Source organism: Lampetra fluviatilis, chromosome 4, assembly GCF_964198595.1.
Source record: "Lampetra fluviatilis chromosome 4, kcLamFluv1.1, whole genome shotgun sequence".
Lineage (NCBI taxonomy): Eukaryota > Metazoa > Chordata > Hyperoartia > Petromyzontiformes > Petromyzontidae > Lampetra > Lampetra fluviatilis.
The window spans coordinates 14,571,203-14,593,759 of NC_136278.1; the positions used below are offsets into that span (position 1 = coordinate 14,571,203).

Here is a 22,557-nt window from a genome sequence, read left to right on the forward strand (position 1 = left end):
ATCTTGCTGTCCGTGCCGCGGGGAGACAAAGACGGCTGTGCTCCGTCGTGGGAACACACTGCGCGTGTGTTTTATTTGTTAATTTCCTTTCTCGAGCCGTCGTCCGCTCGCCACGAACTTTTATGAGGGCCATTTCCTGGCTTTGTGCCTGCTCTGTGGCCGTTTCTCTCGGGAAGACAAAGACGGCTGTGAGCTGCTCGCTTTCCCTGGAGTGTTGCGTGTTGGTTAATTATGATAGACTTCTCCGCCCTTAACTCTCCTAGGAGATCCACTCTAATTTCGTACTTATTATTTGACTTCTTGTTATCATTTAATCTGATATCCCGGGGCTAGAGAATTTGTTTTTATGTTTTAGGAGCGACCCTGACTGCCATAATTATTCTTTGATGCTTCGGCCCGGCCACGTAGAAATTATTAAGGGTAAATAATGTCCGTATGGAATTAATACATGAGGATTCAAACCCGTCTGTGCTTTCTTGTTGTCAATGCTATTTTCTTTGTTAAGAATATAATTACATATTTTTTTCGTGGCTCCTGGTTTTGTATTGTAAAAGGGCCTTTGAAGCGAGGTGTTATCCTAACCCCCCGCTTGCAACTCCCCGCCCCTCCCCTTCTTTGTGTGGAATTTATGACATTGATGGCTGTCCCTTTCCTGCCTTCTGGCCTTTGAAGCGAGGTGTGCGCGCATTTGTGGAAGTGGGGGAACGGGATTTCCGCTTGTCTCTGTTTGCTCCCAAGTTGCCCCGTGTCTATTAAAAAAATAATTATATATGTTGGCAGAATAATTCTTAATATTAATTTAACAAAAAAAGGGGTATTGACACAACATCATTACCTCATTAATTAAAAATAAAATAAAACCCAACGCACGGTGGGAAAAAAACTTACACTCGCGCGCCAAGATTCGATTCTTTAAATCGCGCATAGGATCGAAAGTAGTACATTTCTTTAGAATCGGCCTATTCCCGTTTAATCGATACCACAAACGTTCACCAGATATCGATTCTCGCCCAGTCCTGTATGCGGGTTGACGCCACACACTGCATGGTCATTCCGCCCCCCCCCCCAAATACTTTTTGCATTGTTTAAGTCTGGAAGCTACCCACGTGCCAAATTTCAAGTTTGTTGCATGTCGGGAAGTATGCTAAACAATTCCGACAGACACACATTCACAAATTTCCCTTTTATATATAGACTAGCTGTACTATCCGGGACTTGGATTCACCACGCCCGGCCGCCTTTGTCTCCCCAGTGGCGATGTTCACACACCACACCAATTACTTGTTTGAGGCTGAGTCGACCTAGGGGAGGCCCAAGAGCTGTTGAAATAATTGTGACCGGTGGTGGCCGTGAGCGGGAATCGAACTCGGGTCGCCGGGTTCGTAGCGCAGCGCGCTACCCACTACACTACAATGCGTGACGCTTCCACATGCGCGGGTCACGTGACAGATGTGACGTCACAGCTCACTTGCCGTGCAAAAAATCGATGCATTATTGAGCTCCCCCCCAAAAAAACACAAAAGTGTATTTTTATAATTGTTGCATGGTGTACAGTCTGGGAAGTACCCACATGGCAAATTTCCAGTTTGTTGCATGTCGGGAAGTACGCTAAATATTTTGAACAGACACACATTCACAATTTTGCCTTTTATATATATGGAGATGTGCAAGGATTCCAAACCACGACGTGAGTGCCGTAAACTTTGCTCAAAACGTACTCTGAGTTGCTTGCAGAGTCCAAACTGCGGAAAGTGGTACGGTAGCAAGCTATAAGAGGTGTAAAATAATATTTTATTTTTTATCAACTTCCAACCCGTGCACAATAGGTCACGACTTCAAATGCCACAGCGCCCCTCTTTGAGAGTTTGAGGTGAAAAAAACCGTAACACCTCCACCCCGTGATGGAAGAGGGGGGGGGGGATGCTGCCCAGAAGGTGAATGGACACATGGCGATAATAAAGACAGCCGGACAAAAGGGCCCAAAGGAACCTCCCTCTGACCCCTGTTGTATATGTTGGTTATCAAAATTTGTTATGTTGTATGCGTGCGTGGGTGAAATTATTATGTTGTATATGTGGGTTATGAATATTCAGTGAAAATAATAATAATCAAATGAAATTTGGCCAAATGTGTAATTATCCGGAAATATGTTAATTTATGTAATTATGCACATTTAATTATGCCAATTCGAGAGGTAATCGTAGTAATTATGCGAGTGGGTGTAATTATGATAATGCAAGTCGTTATGATAACCAGACCCCGCCTCGGTGACGAGGGTGGGTTATCGATCGGAATAAGGCAATTAATCGTATGCAGTTATGCAGGTGTGGTGTAAATATGCAAGATTAACTTAGATTAACTCGGCATCGTTGTCTAGGTTCGTCTCATTCTCGCTTTAACATTCCCAGAGTGGGTATTCGTGGTTATATTTTAGGTCCCCGGTTCACCCCGTTATCGCTTTAACATTTACTGAGTATGTATTAGTGTGTTTATTAAGGTCACCAAGTTCAGATCTCAACGCAGAAGCAGATCTTATGCATAGATTTCAGGAAAGAATCACACAACCACTTCTGAATTAATCAATTTATTACTAATTCAACCTCAACTATGATATAGTATGCGAACTCTCAATCCCGGAACGTCAACACGGCATCAATACAGTATCATCAACGATTGTCTGATTTCACTTTGACAACGGCACATGGATCCCGCATAACGCGATGGTTGTTAGTGAGAGAGAGAGTCGTTAAAATATGCAAATACTATGCTAAGAAAAACCTTAACGTTAATGAATGATTATACTCAATATTGTTCACGCAGTACCGCACTCCTTATTGATCATACGCAACCCTTATCACGTTGTTAGCACCTTGGGTCACGGGACAGTTGAATATTCTGTAGAGGATGCGAGTACGTGCGGCGATTATGACTGAAAGATACTTGAAAGATTATACGGCGATAAAAAAACACAATCAAAACAGTTATTATTCTTAAAGGCACCAATCTCAACAGATACATCGGCAGGTTATCTGACAACAGAATGGCTCGGAGTAAGGGCCTGCGACGGTGCTCCTTTTCCGAAGATCGTTATCTTATACCAAGTTTACTAATTGGGGACCAGATCACCTGATAAGGATCTGGTGGGCCACCACTCCCCACGTGAGCGTGGCTCGGCGGAAGGAGGTGCCAAGAATCAATTCGTATTAATGGATCTGTTGGGAATTTATGCGATTAAGAGTACAGCCCACTAAATATTAAAGATAAAAATTACGAATACTCTTATAAACGACGGATGGCCATCACTCGGTCTCGTTGTGATGCCTTCACAGCCACGGATGGCTTATGGGTTCGAGTGTGTTTGAGTGGTAAGAGTTGTCTTGAATAGTCAGTGTTCGGAGTCGGTTCTTTATGTCAAACAGACGCCTGGTGGTCGTGTGGTGAGGGGGCGGTGCGCGTCATACGTATCAGTCGCTCCCCTGTCACCGTGGTGAACTGGTTTGGATGCCCGTTGATACGCTGTCGCAGTTCGGAACCCGGTCGGTAGGTGGCGCCCACAGCTCGCTCGCAGCGTGCAGTGTTGGGTCGTCGACCAGGGTGAGCACGGAGCCTCGTCGCCAAACCGCGATTCTCACCACTCCGGCGGCAGCAGAGACCTCCGACTCGGCAGAGGTTGACCCACGCAGGCCGAGTTGAGCTGTCAAGCGGGTCTTGCCCGCCTGCAGAGGAGATGGGGAGCCGCTTGAGTCGAGCACCGAGAGCCGGCTCCGGTGAGCCGATCGAACTCGGCTGAGTCCCAGACGAGCTGAAGAGTCGAGCCGACCCGCTGGTCGCAGCTCGCTCCTGAGTCGACCCTCCCGGTCGAGCTGGTTTCCAATACTCAGGGTCCTTTCTTTTATGCCGAAAAATCCCTTTTGGATCCTGCCCACAAGGCGGGGTTTCTTTCGATTTACTGTGTCAGGATCTGTCCGTAGGTAGGTGTGTCCATGTGTGTGTCCGTACGTCCGTATGTCCTTGTGTGCATCACCCACGGTATATTCCGTTGTCATACTCCCTCCATAAAATCCACGAGCAAACAATCAGGTGTTACAAATTGCCTCGAGGTCGTCTCTCTGTCTGGGTGCGATAGTATCTCTTGTCTGGCCTTCTTCATGAACCAAAACACAGACGTTTACAAATCGTCTCATAGGCGTCTTTGTCCGTGTTGCACGACCTGGAGGGAGGGGCAACACTCCCTCCGACCCTCACCGACGCACAAAGAAATGGTTAAAAAGTTTTAAGTTAACATTTGTCCCTTACCATTTCACAGTTATGATTCTGTATGTAACCTAAGGTCTGTCGTTTCCCATCGTGGTGCTTGACTCAAGTGGAGGTGTTTCCCCGAGCATATACACACTCCTATCCCGCTCTGCGGGGATACAAAGACGGCCGGGATCTCCCTTTCTCTCCGACCCTGGGTTTAACATCGCTCTTTTATTATGTATTTTATATTCGACCTGGTGGTGATTCATCCCGCATATGCTTCGGGTCGAGTTGTATAAAGTATTAAAGTATGGAAATAACATTTCATATCAATAACTTTAGCCTACCCTGTTGTTAAATTCCGACTTTAACGTTACTTTAATAGCAATACAGAATAATTGAGCTTTTTGTCTTAACTAGGCGAACGCGAACTTCTGGTGACCCCCGCAGCCTTGTTGTTCAGCTGAGTCTGCATCCTTGAGAGATACACAATACTCTTATTCTCGTCTCACTGTGGTCATCCAACCTTCTGCTCTGGGAGTGTTATTCTTAATCAGCTCCCTCCCCTGTGCACCCAGCCTTGAGCTGACCCACTTCCTTTATCTTTTGCTCCCTCAGCTGCAGGAGAACAAGGCGTATTTCTACCTCCTCCCTGTGTGCACGTGTTCCAATTAGCTCGGAATCCCTAAACACACAATCAGTGATGATTCCTGGCTTTCTGTGGTTGTGATTTAGACAAAGGCGCCTCTGCTTCCTTCCATTGCCTTTGAGTTGACACTGCCCTATTATTCGCCCATGTGCTGAGGTCATAGAATTCGTTTTGACTTCAGTAATATTAACATTCAGTATTGGATTAGCAAATGGGCAATGGTTCATTGATGTAGCTCGCAGCCTGGTCTCCAATTTGAGCGAGCGCGAGGATCGATAATTTAGCCTACTCTGTTGTTGAATTTCGAATTTTGACGTTACTTTAAAACCATGCAGGATGGTTGGCCTTTTTGCCTTAACTATGTCTGGCTGACTCTCCCACTGTCTCTGCCGCCTGCACGGGTGACATGTGCCCGTTTATCAGGCCTTATCTTTCCTTGAAGCAAGGTTGCAAATTCTGCCATCCTAGCCCTCCTCCAGTTCATTACTTAACAACACCTGGTGTTTTGCAGTTTGCTGCGCTTTGGTGTGTTTTCATTCATTATAAAAAACAAGTAAAAAGATAATATATAAAAATATCATCAAATATTATTAATATCAATTTTGGAAGAAGGGGTTAGTATACAACACCCCCCCCCCCACCGCTTCCAGATTATTTTATGGCAGGAAGTTGCAAAACCAGTCAAACACTCCGAGGGCCAACTGCAGAGCTGTTCACACAGGCTGAGAGCGAAATCAAAGGAATCCTGGTCCTTTGTGAGAAGGCGAGCCGAGGTGGGAGATTTTAAAATATAACGAAGAAGCTCTGGGGGTGGGTCCCACAATCAACCGTGGGTGCCGAAGCCTTGCAGAGGAGAGGGGCTATGTATCATTATTAAGTGCTGAGCTCAGTGCTGACAGATAGTATCGCTGAAAGTTGATTCTCCACTGAGCCAGCCAGCGGACAAGCAGCTCACAGCAGGAGCCCTCCTGGAGGAAGGGCGGGGACCTCCAAGCGAGCATCTTGCAAGCCAGCGGCTACTCGCAGGTCCAGCCGCAACGCAGCGGCTAACGACGAACCACGGAGCGTGCGGAGTTGGAAGCCGAGCGCACTCAGCAAAGGTGGCAAGCAGCAATCTTGCCTCGTGCCAAGGGGGGTGACGCATGGCGAAGAGCGGGCGAGCTGCGAGCGCTCGCTGACGACGGGATCATCGCGCACAGACACCGCCGACGGCGGACATCGTGCCGACAACCACCCCAGCAGCAGTGACGAGAGAGCCTGGCGCGGCCAAGATAAAGAGCGCCGGGTGTTGGACGCACGCGCGCACCAACTCCATCGCCCCAACCACGTGCGAGGTATTTTCGTAACAAGCAACGCTGCACCTCGGCTTCCGCTGGCTCAAGAGTTAGCAAGAAGACAACGCACACACACATAACGCGCATATCGGGACGAATATGATTGCTCCAAAAGTTATCTTTGTGTTTCGAAAAGGGTGGCCGTCGCAAGGTGGTGCGTTAACTATTAGCTGATCGTCAAAAGCATTAATTATTCTGTCCATTGAGTTGCATGAATACGGTTGTTTAGAAGTATTTTAGTCATTCCTTTTCGTTAATTGTATAACCTTACCAATGAATGTATTGATGACACACTAAACATTTATAAGCATCTATGTTACGAATCTACACACTCACAGGAACACTATTGTGTTGAGATTTTTCTTTTGATCACAGAATCTTGGCCGCGAATTAATTTACGTCCCATTAGCCAATTATTAGCATCTGTTAGGGAAACAAAGACAAAAATCCCCCGTATAGCCTTAATGGACTGTGGGGGCAAGTGATGTTAGCGAGCACCTATGAAGGCTGGAACAGTACACGAGGGGGTGGGTGGCCAACACCACGCCCGACCGCCTTTGTCTCCCCAGTGGTGATATTTACACACCGCACCAGGTACTCATTTGAGGCTGAGTCGACCTAGGGGAGGCCCAGGACCGGTTCAGATAATCGTCACCGGTGTTGGCCGTAGCGCAGCGCGCTAACCACTACACTACCGCTCACCACTGTTATGGAAACAGGCACACTGCCACACACTAGGTTCCAGGACATTTCGTTAATTGTAAAATCTTACCAAAGCACCCATTGATGACACACGAGACATTTATAAGTATCCGACTATCTCGTGTGTGGTCGCGCGACTCCGAGGGGTAGCCTATTGTTCTCATTGAAGCCCCAGTAGCCAATTGATAAGCATCTGTTAGCTAAACATACACTCGCACATATACTATTATTGCGGCACATTTTTTTTATTACATAATCTTAACAACGAATTAATTGAAGTCTACTTTTGCCTTGGGTACATGCCTCTTTATCACTGTTCGTAGGAGTAGTGTCATATTTATTTTTTTAAGGACTTTCCCTATCGCCGTTAATGGTCGCGCTACTCTGAGAAATTAGCCGATCGTTATGTTGCTCAGTTTTAACAAACGTAACCATTGAGGGTTAATTGTACGGATCAATGAGTAGGACATCTTCAGGAGTACCGTGTTGAGAATTCCGATCATAAGTGTGTTCGCATATTAGTGTTTTTAGACATTAAAGTTGCTTAACACAGAGGAGTCTGAGTGGTTCCTTCTTAAGTTAATGCATAATAATCTTAATTATAAGAACGGTACTGTATAATAGAGGTTTTTGGGTTAGACCGCGTAAAGATATAAATGTGTCGCTAAAACTCGACACCACCCGACACAGCCAACTAGTAAGGGTTGTCACGTAAACATAACGTGCCAATTCGTCACTAGTACAGCACTAGTGTATAGTAGTGTATAGTGTAGTGTATAGTGTAGTATACTAGTGCAGCATACTAATGCAGCACAGCGGTGTGTTGAAGAGCCAATCCACAACATTTACAATCTGAGTACGACGTTTCGCCAGTAATTACAACTGGCTTCATCAGGCGACAGCCAGATTTGACCACGCAGCTGCGCTCTTGCACCATGTGGGGAGGGGGGGGGATTACTGAGGCAACGTACATTATGCATGTGCATTATGCATGTGCATTATGCGAGCCCTTTGAACTTGTCCTTCCTGTCTATTGTGTTTATTAAAATAGCCCTACTAACGGTATTCTCTATTGAAGTACGCTGCCCTTCGTATGCATGCTTTTAAATATTGTATTATTTGATGATTCGCTTCCACGCAGCACTAAGGCTATCCGAACGGTTAAAGTTAATTTGATGTCTTTCAATTTCGATAGATTATCTAATTAGTCTTGGCCAGTAGTAGCTAGTTTTGCACCGAACTTCAACATTATCAAAATCAATTAAGCGTCCTTGTTGGCACGCGTGTTCTGCTACTGCTGACAGTTGTATTTGGGATTATTTTATATTTCTCTGATGTTCTTTTAGTCTTGTGCTGATCATTCGTCCTGTTTGCCCAACGTAACATTTACCACGCGTGCAGCTAATCCTGTACACATCTTCTGTTGATAGCTTCGGTAATACATATTTTGTACCAGATATACATTTTTGTATTGTATGTACCGTGCCAAATCTGACTCGGATGTTTTGTTTTGCCAAACATCTGGCTAGTTTATCAGTTACTCCCACAATGTACGGTATTTTGATCTTTTTAATTACTCTTGTTATTTCATTTGGCTTTGGTATTCGATGCTCTGTTGATTTGTGCATCATTGTAACCGTTCACTTCTCAGACTGTCACCATCTGACACTATCTTGGCTCGATGAATGAGCATCTTGATAAGAGCAGATTTCTGCTCTTTAAAATGTCTACCCCGTCCGAGCAGAATATCCAGAAATGGTAGAGTTCTGGCAGCTTCCACTTCCATGGTGAACTGGATGGATGCGTTTTGCGAGTTGAGATGATTTTGAAATGCGTTCAGTGTATCTTTGCCGTGTGGCCAGACCACCAATGTGTCGTCACAGTTAATCAACATATACTGGAATGCTTTTTGTGTTTCGTTTGTTGTCCACCATACACGCATAAATTATGTTAGTATGAGAATGTGCAGTACAAATATTACCGGTCGGATTAGTTACAGTTGATCAACATATGATAACCTGGATAGACATGCAATTAAACGGTGTATACTTGATAATAAGCAGTACTGAGCTTGTAGCAATCAGAACGGTTGCAATTATTTGTATTTCTCTCAGTTTAAATATATTTTCTAATTAATCTTGGCCAGTTACAATTCGTTTTACACAAACCATCAACATCAATTGAATGTCCTTGCTGGCAAGGATGTTGATCGCAAAAGCCTTCGTGTAAATTTTGACTAATCCGACCGGTAATATGTAGCGCATATTCTGAGATAAACATAATTTATGTACGTATGTTGAACTCCTTTTGCACCGTACGTAGCAAAACGTGCTGAAAACTGAACACAATTAGCGTTCCAATGTATGTTAATTAACTGTGACTAATCCAACAGATAAGAGAAGTACTGCATATTCTCAGATTAACATATCCATTGTAATGCGTATGCATACATTTACACTCGCTGGTCTTCGCACCTAAGGCTCACAGTGATGTGCAAGACGCACCTATACTCAGCCTCGCCTTCCCGTACATTTTAAATAACAAAAAGACACGATTTCTCTACTCGTTATTTATTTACTACTTACCTAGCGCACGGGTCTATTTTAGTGCGCGCGCGGTTTCAATGCTCGCTTGTGGCCGCTGAGGTCGGCGCTGAGGTTCTCATCCCTGCACCACCCCGCCCCAACTTTATTGCGGGCGAAGTTGCGGCGCGCTCACAATCCAGACGGGTTCACGTGGGAGTGCTGCGGAACTAATATTGGAGACAGCATCACTCTTTTGTTCTTTCGGTAAAGTCACGTAGAAAGAAAAAAAATAGCATACGACGTTTCGATTGCAACACAAACAATCATCATCAGGTACAAATGAAAGAGAAAAAAACATAGTAAACTTAGAAATGCAATGCAATAAAACACAGAGTCGGCCAACACAACAGCCAACACCCCACCTGGTTAATTACGTTCTTCCAAAGGTTGCTAAATTTGAGAGAGAGACAAAACACAGACACGGAGACACACAGACAGACACACAAGCAGAGAGAGACAACACAGACACACAGAGAGAGACACACACAGAGACACACAGACAGACACACAAGCAGAGAGAGACTCACACAGAGACAGAGAGAGACTCACACAGAGACACACAGAGAGAGACACAAGCAGAGAGAGACACACAGACAGACACACAAGCAGAGAGAGACACACAGACACACACAAGCAGAGAGAGACAACACAGAGACACAGAGAGAGAGAAACACACACATAGGCACACAGAGAAACAACGCCTCTGTGTCGAGGCCTTTAACAGAGAGTGGGGGGGGGTAGAGGAATTAGCATGTCAATGAGAGATTTGGAGCTTTGGTGACTGTAGGAAATAATAATAGAGCGACAACACGAGGACACAGAGAGAGAGAACTAACTTAATCAAACAAACTTAGTAATATTTGGAAATGTAATGCAATGCAACACCTGATGATGAGTGCTTGTGTTGCAATCGAAACGTAGTATGCTATTCTTTAATTTATTTGTCTTTCTACGCGACTTTACCAAAAGAACCAAAGAGTAGTCCCTGCAGTCACGAAAGCTCCAAATCAAGTTTGATTGGAGACTTCGTTTCCTACGGGGTGGTGGTGAGGGGATGGGGGCTAAGGCGAGGGGGTGGGGGCCGAGGTGAGGGAGTGGGGGCTGAGGCGAGGGGGTGGGGGCCGAGGTGAGGGAGTGGGGGCTAAGGCGAGGGGGTGGGGGCCGAGGTGAGGGAGTGGGGGCTGAGGCGAGGGGGTGGGGGCCGAGGTGAGGGAGTGGGGGCTGAGGCGAGGGGGTGGGGGCCGAGGTGAGGGGGTGGGGGCTTAGGCGAGGGGGTAGAGGGTGGGGGGTAGAGGGTGAGGGGGGTAGAGGGTGAGGGGGGTAGAGGGGGTGAGGGGGCGGGGCTGCGTAGTGCTGCTGCTGCCCACGCGCCGGGCTGGGCGCCACTTTGCGCTCGACCCGCCGAGTTCGCGCGCAGCTCCGCAGGCGCCTCCATCCAGCCGGGGCAGCAGCAGCAGCCGGTAAGGCGACGTGGCCGTAGATCTGTTGTTGTTGTGGTTGTTGTGGTTATGTTGGTTGTTGTTGTGGTTGTTGTTGGGACGCGCTGGAGGATTGAGGTGTCTCAAGCGCATCACGGGCGGTCGCCTTCACAGCGGCTGCTCGCTAGCGGCACTTGCCCCAACACTCTGCCGAGGCTACTCGGGGGATCTTTGTCTGTGCAGCGGCTTCGTGCTCGCCACTCGCACCGGGGACGATCACCTGGACGGGTCCTGGGGCTCCCCTAGGTCGACTCGGCCTCAAATGAGTACCTGGTGCTGTGCTGGCCTTCGTAGGTGATCGCTAACAGCGCTCGCCCCTACAGTGAGTGTGAGTGGGCGAGTTGACGTGAGTGAGGGTGTGTGAGTGGGTGAGTTGACGTGTGGGTGAGGGTATGTGAGTGGGTGAGTTGACGTGTGAGTGAGGGTGTGTGAGTGGGTGAGTTGACGTGAGTGAGGGTGTGTGAGTGGGCGAGTTGACGTGTGAGTGAGGGTGTGTGAGTGGGTGAGGGTGTGTGAGTGGGTGAGGGTGTGTGAGTGGGCGAGTTGACGTGAGTGAGGGTGTGTGAGTGGGTGAGGGTGTGTGAGTGGGTGAGGGTGTGTGAGTGGGAGAGTTGACGTGAGTGAGGGTGTGTGAGTGGGCGAGTTGACGTGTGAGTGAGGGTGTGTGAGTGGGTGAGGGTGTGTGAGTGGGTGAGTTAACGTGTGGGTGAGGGTGTGTGAGTGGGTGAGTTGACGTGTGAGTGAGGGTGTGTGAGTGGGAGAGTTAACGTGTGGGTGAGGGTGTGTGAGTGGGTGAGTTGACGTGAGTGAGGGTGTGTGAGTGGGCGAGTTGACGTGTGAGTGAGGGTGTGTGAGTGGGTGAGGGTGTGTGAGCGGGTGAGGGTGTGTGAGTGGGCGAGTTGACGTGAGTGAGGGTGTGTGAGTGGGAGAGTTGACGTGAGTGAGGGTGTGTGAGTGGGCGAGTTGACGTGTGAGTGAGGGTGTGTGAGTGGGTGAGGGTGTGTGAGTGGGTGAGTTAACGTGTGGGTGAGGGTGTGTGAGTGGGTGAGTTGACGTGTGAGTGAGGGTGTGTGAGTGGGAGAGTTAACGTGTGGGTGAGGGTGTGTGAGTGGGAGAGTTAACGTGTGGGTGAGGGTGTGTGAGTGGGTGAGTTGACGTGTGAGTGAGGGTGTGTGAGTGGGAGAGTTGACGTGTGAGTGAGGGTGTGTGAGTGGGTGAGTTGACGTGAGTGAGGGTGTGTGAGTGGGCGAGTTAACGTGTGGGTGAGGGTGTGTGAGTGGGTGAGGGTGTGTGAGTGAGCGAGTTAACGTGTGGGTGAGGGTGTGTGAGTGGGTGAGTTAACATGTGAGTGAGGGTGTGTGAGTGGGTGAGGGTGTGTGAGTGGGTGAGGGTGTGTGAGTGGGTGAGTTAACGTGTGAGTGAGGGTGTGTGAGTGGGTGAGGGTGTGTGAGTGGGTGAGTTGACGTGAGTGAGGGTGTGTGAGTGGGTGAGTTGACGTGAGTGAGGGTGTGTGAGTGGGCGAGTTAACGTGTGGGTGAGGGTGTGTGAGTGGGTGAGTTAACATGTGAGTGAGGGTGTGTGAGTGGGTGAGGGTGTGTGAGTGGGTGAGTTAACGTGTGAGTGAGGGTGTGTGAGTGGGTGAGGGTGTGTGAGTGGGTGAGTTGACGTGAGTGAGGGTGTGTGAGTGGGTGAGTTGACGTGAGTGAGGGTGTGTGAGTGGGCGAGTTAACGTGTGGGTGAGGATGTGTGAGTGGGTGAGTTAACATGTGGGTTAGTGGGGAGGGGTAGTGTAGCGGTTAGGGCACGCGCTGCGAACCTGGCTACCCGGTTCGATTCCCGCTCACAGCCAACACCAGTGACGATTATCTGAACAGGTCCTGGGCCTCCACTAGGTTGACGTGGCCTCAATTGAGTACCTGATGCAGTGTGTAACACATTGCCACTGGGGAGACAAAGGTGGCCGGGCGTGGTGCTGGCCACCCACCCCCTTGTGTGCCGTTCCGGCCTTCATAGGTGCTCGCTAACAGCACTTTCCCCTACAGTCTGTTCAGGCTACACGGGGGATCTTTGTTCTTTGCTGTGTTTTGCAGTGAGGTGTTGTGACCTGCAGTGTGGTGAGTGAGTGGGTGATTGTTGTAACCTGCAAATGAGATGGTGGGTGAGTGGGTGATTGTTATAATCTGCAGTATGGTTCGTGAATGTATAGTGCCGTAGATGGGCCGCACTTACCGGCACAAAGAAATGGTTAAAAGTTTTAAGTTAACATTTGTCCCTTACCATTTCACAGTTATGATTCTGTATGTAACCTAAGGTCTGTCGTTTCCCATCGTGGTGCTTGACTCAAGTGGAGGTGTTTCCCCGAGCGTATACACACTCCTATCCCGCTCTGCGGGGATACAAAGACGGCCGGGATCTCCCTTTCTCTCCGACCCTGGGTTTAACATCGCTCTTTTATTATGTATTTTATATTCGACCTGGTGGTGATTCATCCCGCATATGCTTCGGGTCGAGTTGTATAAAGTATTAAAGTATGGAAATAACATTTCATATCAATAACTTTAGCCTACCCTGTTGTTAAATTCCGACTTTAACGTTACTTTAATAGCAATACAGAATAATTGAGCTTTTTGTCTTAACTAGGCGAACGCGAACTTCTGGTGACCCCCGCAGCCTTGTTGTTCAGCTGAGTCTGCATCCTTGAGAGATACACAATACTCTTATTCTCGTCTCACTGTGGTCATCCAACCTTCTGCTCTGGGAGTGTTATTCTTAATCAGCTCCCTCCCCTGTGCACCCAGCCTTGAGCTGACCCACTTCCTTTATCTTTTGCTCCCTCAGCTGCAGGAGAACAAGGCGTATTTCTACCTCCTCTCTGTGTGCACGTGTTCCAATTAGCTCGGAATCCCTAAACACACAATCAGTGATGATTCCTGGCTTTCTGTGGTTGTGATTTAGACAAAGGCGCCTCTGCTTCCTTCCATTGCCTTTGAGTTGACACTGCCCTATTATTCGCCCATGTGCTGAGGTCATAGAATTCGTTTTGACTTCAGTAATATTAACATTCAGTATTGGATTAGCAAATGGGCAATGGTTCATTGATGTAGCTCGCAGCCTGGTCTCCAATTTGAGCGAGCGCGAGGATCGATAATTTAGCCTACTCTGTTGTTGAATTTCGAATTTTGACGTTACTTTAAAACCATGCAGGATGGTTGGCCTTTTTGCCTTAACTATGTCTGGCTGACTCTCCCACTGTCTCTGCCGCTTGCACGGGTGACATGTGCCCGTTTATCAGGCCTTATCTTTCCTTGAAGCAAGGTTGCAAATTCTGCCATCCTAGCCCTCCTCCAGTTCATTACTTAACAACACCTGGTGTTTTGCAGTTTGCTGCGCTTTGGTGTGTTTTCATTCATTATAAAAAACAAGTAAAAAGATAATATATAAAAATATCATCAAATATTATTAATATCAATTTTGGAAGAAGGGGTTAGTATACAACACCCCCCCCACCGCTTCCAGATTATTTTATGGCAGGAAGTTGCAAAACCAGTCAAACACTCCGAGGGCCAACTGCAGAGCTGTTCACACAGGCTGAGAGCGAAATCAAAGGAATCCTGGTCCTTTGTGAGACGGCGAGCCGAGGTGGGAGATTTTAAAATATAACGAAGAAGCTCTGGGGGTGGGTCCCATAATCAACCGTGGGTGCCGAAGCCTTGCAGAGGAGAGGGGCTATGTATCATTATTAAGTGCTGAGCTCAGTGCTGACAGATAGTATCGCTGAAAGTTGATTCTCCACTGAGCCAGCCAGCGGACAAGCAGCTCACAGCAGGAGCCCTCCTGGAGGAAGGGCGGGGACCTCCAAGCGAGCATCTTGCAAGCCAGCGGCTACTCGCAGGTCCAGCCGCAACGCAGCGGCTAACGACGAACCACGGAGCGTGCGGAGTTGGAAGCCGAGCGCACTCAGCAAAGGTGGCAAGCAGCAATCTTGCCTCGTGCCAAGGGGGGTGACGCATGGCGAAGAGCGGGCGAGCTGCGAGCGCTCGCTGACGACGGGATCATCGCGCACAGACACCGCCGACGGCGGACATCGTGCCGACAACCACCCCAGCAGCAGTGACGAGAGAGCCTGGCGCGGCCAAGATAAAGAGCGCCGGGTGTTGGACGCACGCGCGCACCAACTCCATCGCCCCAACCACGTGCGAGGTATTTTCGTAACAAGCAACGCTGCACCTCGGCTTCCGCTGGCTCAAGAGTTAGCAAGAAGACAACGCACACACACATAACGCGCATATCGGGACGAATATGATTGCTCCAAAAGTTATCTTTGTGTTTCGAAAAGGGTGGCCGTCGCAAGGTGGTGCGTTAACTATTAGCTGATCGTCAAAAGCATTAATTATTCTGTCCATTGAGTTGCATGAATACGGTTGTTTAGAAGTATTTTAGTCATTCCTTTTCGTTAATTGTATAACCTTACCAATGAATGTATTGATGACACACTAAACATTTATAAGCATCTATGTTACGAATCTACACACTCACAGGAACACTATTGTGTTGAGATTTTTCTTTTGATCACAGAATCTTGGCCGCGAATTAATTTACGTCCCATTAGCCAATTATTAGCATCTGTTAGGGAAACAAAGACAAAAATCCCCCGTATAGCCTTAATGGACTGTGGGGGCAAGTGATGTTAGCGAGCACCTATGAAGGCTGGAACAGTACACGAGGGGGTGGGTGGCCAACACCACGCCCGACCGCCTTTGTCTCCCCAGTGGTGATATTTACACACCGCACCAGGTACTCATTTGAGGCTGAGTCGACCTAGGGGAGGCCCAGGACCGGTTCAGATAATCGTCACCGGTGTTGGCCGTAGCGCAGCGCGCTAACCACTACACTACCGCTCACCACTGTTATGGAAACAGGCACACTGCCACACACTAGGTTCCAGGACATTTCGTTAATTGCATAATCTTACCAATGCACCCATTGATGACACACGAGACATTTATAAGTATCCGACTATCTCGTGTGTGGTCGCGCGACTCCGAGGGGTAGCCTATTGTTCTCATTGAAGCCCCAGTAGCCAATTGATAAGCATCTGTTAGCTAAACATACACTCGCACATATACTATTATTGCGGCACATTTTTTTTATTACATAATCTTAACAACGAATTAATTGAAGTCTACTTTTGCCTTGGGTACATGCCTCTTTATCACTGTTCGTAGGAGTAGTGTCATATTTATTTGTTTAAGGACTTTCCCTATCGCCGTTAATGGTCGCGCTACTCTGAGAAATTAGCCGATCGTTATGTTGCTCAGTTTTAACAAACGTAACCATTGAGGGTTAATTGTACGGATCAATGAGTAGGACATCTTCAGGAGTACCGTGTTGAGAATTCCGATCATAAGTGTGTTCGCATATTAGTGTTTTTAGACATTAAAGTTGCTTAACACAGAGGAGTCTGAGTGGTTCCTTCTTAAGTTAATGCATAATAATCTTAATTATAAGAACGGTACTGTATAATAGAGGTTTTTGGGTTAGACCGCGTAAAGATATAAATGTGTCGCTAAAACTCGACACCACCCGACACAGCCAACTAGTAAGGGTTGTCACGTAAACATAACGTGCCAATTCGTCACTAGTACAGCACTAGTGTATAGTAGTGTATAGTGTAGTGTATAGTGTAGTATACTAGTGCAGCATACTAATGCAGCACAGCGGTGTGTTGAAGAGCCAATCCACAACATTTACAATCTGAGTACGACGTTTCGCCAGTAATTACAACTGGCTTCATCAGGCGACAGCCAGATTTGACCACGCAGCTGCGCTCTTGCACCATGTGGGGAGGGGGGGGGATTACTGAGGCAACGTACATTATGCATGTGCATTATGCATGTGCATTATGCGAGCCCTTTGAACTTGTCCTTCCTGTCTATTGTGTTTATTAAAATAGCCCTACTAACGGTATTCTCTATTGAAGTACGCTGCCCTTCGTATGCATGCTTTTAAATATTGTATTATTTGATGATTCGCTTCCACGCAGCACTAAGGCTATCCGAACGGTTAAAGTTAATTTGATGTCTTTCAATTTCGATAGATTATCTAATTAGTCTTGGCCAGTAGTAGCTAGTTTTGCACCGAACTTCAACATTATCAAAATCAATTAAGCGTCCTTGTTGGCACGCGTGTTCTGCTACTGCTGACAGTTGTATTTGGGATTATTTTATATTTGTCTGATGTTCTTTTAGTCTTGTGCTGATCATTCGTCCTGTTTGCCCAACGTAACATTTACCACGCGTGCAGCTAATCCTGTACACATCTTCTGTTGATAGCTTCGGTAATACATATTTTGTACCAGATATACATTTTTGTATTGTATGTACCGTGCCAAATCTGACTCGGATGTTTTGTTTTGCCAAACATCTGGCTAGTTTATCAGTTACTCCCAAAATGTACGGTATTTTGATCTTTTTAATTACTCTTGTTATTTCATTTGGCTTTGGTATTCGATGCTCTGTTGATTTGTGCATCATTGTAACCGTTCACTTCTCAGACTGTCACCATCTGACACTATCTTGGCTCGATGAATGAGCATCTTGATAAGAGCAGATTTCTGCTCTTTAAAATGTCTACCCCGTCCGAGCAGAATATCCAGAAATGGTAGAGTTCTGGCAGCTTCCACTTCCATGGTGAACTGGATGGATGCGTTTTGCGAGTTGAGATGATTTTGAAATGCGTTCAGTGTATCTTTGCCGTGTGGCCAGACCACCAATGTGTCGTCACAGTTAATCAACATATACTGGAATGCTTTTTGTGTTTCGTTTGTTGTCCACCATACACGCATAAATTATGTTAGTATGAGAATGTGCAGTACAAATATTACCGGTCGGATTAGTTACAGTTGATCAACATATGATAACCTGGATAGACATGCAATTAAACGGTGTATACTTGATAATAAGCAGTACTGAGCTTGTAGCAATCAGAACGGTTGCAATTATTTGTATTTCTCTCAGTTTAAATATATTTTCTAATTAATCTTGGCCAGTTACAATTCGTTTTACACAAACCATCAACATCAATTGAATGTCCTTGCTGGCAAGGATGTTGATCGCAAAAGCCTTCGTGTAAATTTTGACTAATCCGACCGGTAATATGTAGCGCATATTCTGAGATAAACATAATTTATGTACGTATGTTGAACTCCTTTTGCACCGTACGTAGCAAAACGTGCTGAAAACTGAACACAATTAGCGTTCCAATGTATGTTAATTAACTGTGACTAATCCAACAGATAAGAGAAGTACTGCATATTCTCAGATTAACATATCCATTGTAATGCGTATGCATACATTTACACTCGCTGGTCTTCGCACCTAAGGCTCACAGTGATGTGCAAGACGCACCTATACTCAGCCTCGCCTTCCCGTACATTTTAAATAACAAAAAGACACGATTTCTCTACTCGTTATTTATTTACTACTTACCTAGCGCACGGGTCTATTTTAGTGCGCGCGCGGTTTCAATGCTCGCTTGTGGCCGCTGAGGTCGGCGCTGAGGTTCTCATCCCTGCACCACCCCGCCCCAACTTTATTGCGGGCGAAGTTGCGGCGCGCTCACAATCCAGACGGGTTCACGTGGGAGTGCTGCGGAACTAATATTGGAGACAGCATCACTCTTTTGTTCTTTCGGTAAAGTCACGTAGAAAGAAAAAAAATAGCATACGACGTTTCGATTGCAACACAAACAATCATCATCAGGTACAAATGAAAGAGAAAAAAACATAGTAAACTTAGAAATGCAATGCAATAAAACACAGAGTCGGCCAACACAACAGCCAACACCCCACCTGGTTAATTACGTTCTTCCAAAGGTTGCTAAATTTGAGAGAGAGACAAAACACAGACACGGAGACACACAGACAGACACACAAGCAGAGAGAGACAACACAGACACACAGAGAGAGACACACACAGAGACACACAGACAGACACACAAGCAGAGAGAGACTCACACAGAGACAGAGAGAGACTCACACAGAGACACACAGAGAGAGACACAAGCAGAGAGAGACACACATACAGACACACAAGCAGAGAGAGACACACAGACACACACAAGCAGAGAGAGACAACACAGAGACACAGAGAGAGAGAAACACACACATAGGCACACAGAGAAACAACGCCTCTGTGTCGAGGCCTTTAACAGAGAGTGGGGGGGGGTAGAGGAATTAGCATGTCAATGAGAGATTTGGAGCTTTGGTGACTGTAGGAAATAATAATAGAGCGACAACACGAGGACACAGAGAGAGAGAACTAACTTAATCAAACAAACTTAGTAATATTTGGAAATGTAATGCAATGCAACACCTGATGATGAGTGCTTGTGTTGCAATCGAAACGTAGTATGCTATTCTTTAATTTATTTGTCTTTCTACGCGACTTTACCAAAAGAACCAAAGAGTAGTCCCTGCAGTCACGAAAGCTCCAAATCAAGTTTGATTGGAGACTTCGTTTCCTACGGGGGTGGTGGTGAGGGGATGGGGGCTAAGGCGAGGGGGTGGGGGCCGAGGTGAGGGAGTGGGGGCTGAGGCGAGGGGGTGGGGGCCGAGGTGAGGGAGTGGGGGCTAAGGCGAGGGGGTGGGGGCCGAGGTGAGGGAGTGGGGGCTGAGGCGAGGGGGTGGGGGCCGAGGTGAGGGAGTGGGGGCTGAGGCGAGGGGGTGGGGGCCGAGGTGAGGGGGTGGGGGCTTAGGCGAGGGGGTAGAGGGTGGGGGGTAGAGGGTGAGGGGGGTAGAGGGTGAGGGGGGTAGAGGGGGTGAGGGGGCGGGGCTGCGTAGTGCTGCTGCTGCCCACGCGCCGGGCTGGGCGCCACTTTGCGCTCGACCCGCCGAGTTCGCGCGCAGCTCCGCAGGCGCCTCCATCCAGCCGGGGCAGCAGCAGCAGCCGGTAAGGCGACGTGGCCGTAGATCTGTTGTTGTTGTGGTTGTTGTGGTTATGTTGGTTGTTGTTGTGGTTGTTGTTGGGACGCGCTGGAGGATTGAGGTGTCTCAAGCGCATCACGGGCGGTCGCCTTCACAGCGGCTGCTCGCTAGCGGCACTTGCCCCAACACTCTGCCGAGGCTACTCGGGGGATCTTTGTCTGTGCAGCGGCTTCGTGCTCGCCACTCGCACCGGGGACGATCACCTGGACGGGTCCTGGGGCTCCCCTAGGTCGACTCGGCCTCAAATGAGTACCTGGTGCTGTGCTGGCCTTCGTAGGTGATCGCTAACAGCGCTCGCCCCTACAGTGAGTGTGAGTGGGCGAGTTGACGTGAGTGAGGGTGTGTGGTGCCACAGCGACGGGGCCGCTCGGCCGAGCCAGGGAGCCGCCCGGCTTCCACCGCCGCACTGCCCCCCATCACCCCCCCCACATAAACACGCACCCGCACCCACGTAGGGCCTCGTGGTCGGGTCACCTACCCTGAGTTTTCACCCGAGGGCCCCCTAGGGGGGTTACCCCACGGTTTCTCAGGGCCAGGGAATTGGACAGGACCCTTCCCAGGCCAAGTAACACTGCGGCGCCGTGGGCGGATTTGAGATCGCACGACCACGGCGAGCTCAGAGAGCCCCGCAGTTAGAAACGCATACAAACACAAACACGGGTCAGCAAGGCAGATAGCTGGGATCAGGAACCGGGACGACTGATTGGTAGAAAGTTCAAAGGCCGGCGGGATCGCAAAAGAGCGGGAAATCCTAGGCTCAGGATTGGTCGAGAGACCAAGGCGGTCGGGACGGGGGCGCCTAGCCTTTGATGTGAATAGTTTAAAAGAAAACGCAGGGGCAGTAGGGAACTCTCTTCTTCTGGAGTTTGGACACGGGGTCAGCGACGAAGGAGTCATCGGGCGAGCCGCTAGATTGTCTGCAGGACGATCTGAGCGCCGCAAGGTCACCAAGGACTACAGACGGTATCGTGTTGCGCGCCTTACAACACCTCAGAGCGGAGGGTAGGATCCGTAGGAGAGGGTTAGTTCGGGGTAAGGACGAGTAGGAAAGCGGTTTAGCAGAGAGCGCAGCATAGAATAGGGCTACACGGCACCAGAGTGTGGGTTAGAAGCGCCTTGCTGTCCCGCACACACACACGGGTGGCTCGGTTGGTTAGCAAGGGCTAATAAAATCTCGAGCGTAGTAACAAAACCGTGTTGTTGGGTGTTTTTGGAACGTGGTATTAGCGTGCACTGCATTCGCGAGTGTGTGGTCGTTGTACGCATAAAGGCCGTGGTCTCTGTACGATTGTGCGGGTACGGAGGTGTGTGCGTTAACGCCCGGGGAGAGCACTTTTGGTGTGTTGGCGTGACTACGCAGCCGTGTGAGAGGAGAATCGTCCTTGTACGATATTTGTGTTGACGTGCACGCGCGAGTGGGGGAGGGGACGAGTCGTCGTGTCGGCGTGTGCCCCGCTTGCGTGCGCTCGTTACTTGCGTAAGCTCTCGGCGTGCGTAATCGGCGTGCCCAAGGTGCGCGATCGTAACGTGGGCGGCCAGCGCAGCGCAGAGCGGCGCAGGAGTGGGTATCGCGTGTGGAGCTGTACGCGTGTGTGCGCGCACGTTCACGACGTGTGTAACACAGGTGCGCGATCCTAACGTGAGTGGTCAGGGTTGGGTGAGTGCCGTGCAGAGCTGTGTGTGGGTGTGCGCGTGCGTGGTTATCCATGCCTGCTACGCGGACCCGCGGTGGAGGGGAATCCTCGGGTGACGGCTCCCACACCCTGGGTGAGGAGCCTAGCGGCGGTTCGCTTAGCAGCGGGGGGGCGATTGATGATGTTAGTCCGGCCGTTAGTATTATCGAGGGAGGGATCTCGGGGGCTAGCGACCCCCACAAATTTATCCAGGGTCCTCGCCAGTAGGTGGTCAGCTTCCCTACCTGTCCGGCACCGACGCGGGGAGTGTACAGCCACACCTCGGAGCCCGCAGTGTAGAAGGGGGGCTCCATACGGGGTCGGGCGCCCTGCTCTTGCCGCTGGTGCGCGGCCTCTCCGTGCGGGTAGGCTCGGCCCCTGGCCCCTCGCAGGGTCTCCAGCAAGTGCTCCACGGGGTGGCTCCCTTCCTCCCGTTGCGGCGGAGGGACACCGAACAGCAGATCTGCGGGCAGGCGAGACTCGCGACCAAACATCATTAGGAACGGGGTCTGTCCTGTAGATGTGTGAACGGCGGTGGTGTAGGCGAACAGGGCATAGGGGAGGTGTTCGTCCCAGTCCTGTTGATTCGCGGCCGCCATGCGTTTAAGCTTCCCGGCCAGAGTCTGGTTCATCCTCTCTACCATCCCGTTCGCCTGGGGGTGATATGCCGTGGTTCGGTCCTTCTGGATCCCGAACTCTCGGCACAGCGCCTGGAATAGTTCGGCCTCGAATTCACTACCCTGGTCGGTAATGACTCGTTCGGGGATCCCGCACTTAAGTACGTAGTTTTCCACGAAGGCCCGGGCCACTACGAGGGCTGTTTTATCCGGGATAGCCACCGCCACGGGGTAGCGGGTGAAGTACTCCACCGCTACAAGAATATATCGGTTGCCCCGGTGGGATCGTGGAAAGGG

The 22,557-nt window shown here is 49.0% G+C and overlaps 1 protein-coding gene across 3 annotated transcripts in view; it reads left to right on the forward strand.

The window, feature by feature from the left end:
* The first annotated feature begins 4,899 nt into the window (after nt 1-4,899).
* Nucleotides 4,900-22,557, forward strand: part of LOC144931596 (uncharacterized) — a 31,758-nt gene continuing 14,100 nt past the window's right edge. The window contains exons 1-2 of one of the 3 annotated variants that reach the window (XM_078855642.1): nt 4,900-6,222; nt 14,789-15,187. The gene's annotated coding sequence lies outside the window, so the exon portion shown is untranslated. Of the gene's footprint in view, nt 6,223-14,788; nt 15,188-19,833; nt 20,282-22,557 lie in introns of those variants that run through there. The other 2 variants (XM_078855643.1, XM_078855641.1) reach the window with 2 other exon arrangements.